Consider the following 799-nt stretch of genomic DNA (forward strand, 5'->3'; position numbering starts at 1 on the left):
GGCGTTCGGATACTTTTGATAAGATAGTGCATAGCACCATAGTTCGGTTGAAAGTAGGCCTATTGTAATAATGTTTCAGATGGTGTTCTGGTGACATAGACGTAAGATAAACGGCGTTAAACATTTGTCAAATAAAATTTATCTGAATACGGCATCCTCACACGTCTCTGAACAACGAAAATTTGTCACAACTAGAAATTTAGCGTAATATAAAATTTCACTGCGAAATAAACAAAGGCCGCTGCCTATATAAAGTAAGAAACAAAGACAGGGTAATTCACATATGAAATACAATAAACACAAAAGAGGAAGACCCATCAAATTGAGGAAAGTTAACATGCTTGTAGGGCCAACGGCCTTGACGCAGTGGTAACACCGGTCCCCGTCAGATCACCGAAGTTAAGCGCTGTCGGGCTGGGCTAGCACTTGGATGGGTGACCATCCGGTCTGCCAAGCGCTGTTGGCAAGCAGGGTGCACTCAGCCTTTGTGAGGCAAACTGAGGAGCTACTTGATTGAGAAGTAGCGGCTCCGGTCTCGTAAACTGATGTACGGCCGGGAGAGCGGTGTGCTGACCACATGCCCCTCCATATCCGCATCCAGTGGCGCCTGTGGGCTGAGGATGACACGGCGGCCAGTCGGTACCATTAGGCCCTCATGAGCTGTTCGGACCGGCTCTAGTTCAGTTTAGTTTCAGCATGCTTGTAGGCATATTGTGTAGCATGTTGTTGGACATATATAATAAATCATATCGACAGCAAAAGAACTACGAAAATTTATCAAAGGAAGCGCGAGATTTCA

At 45.7% G+C, this 799-nt stretch overlaps 1 pseudogene; it reads left to right on the forward strand.

Annotated features, from left to right (window-relative positions):
• The first annotated feature begins 348 nt into the window (after positions 1-348).
• LOC126215418 (5S ribosomal RNA) lies at positions 349-466 on the forward strand (annotated as a pseudogene).
• The last annotated feature ends 333 nt before the right edge of the window (positions 467-799 follow it).

This window comes from Schistocerca nitens, chromosome 12, assembly GCF_023898315.1.
Source record: "Schistocerca nitens isolate TAMUIC-IGC-003100 chromosome 12, iqSchNite1.1, whole genome shotgun sequence".
NCBI lineage: Eukaryota > Metazoa > Arthropoda > Insecta > Orthoptera > Acrididae > Schistocerca > Schistocerca nitens.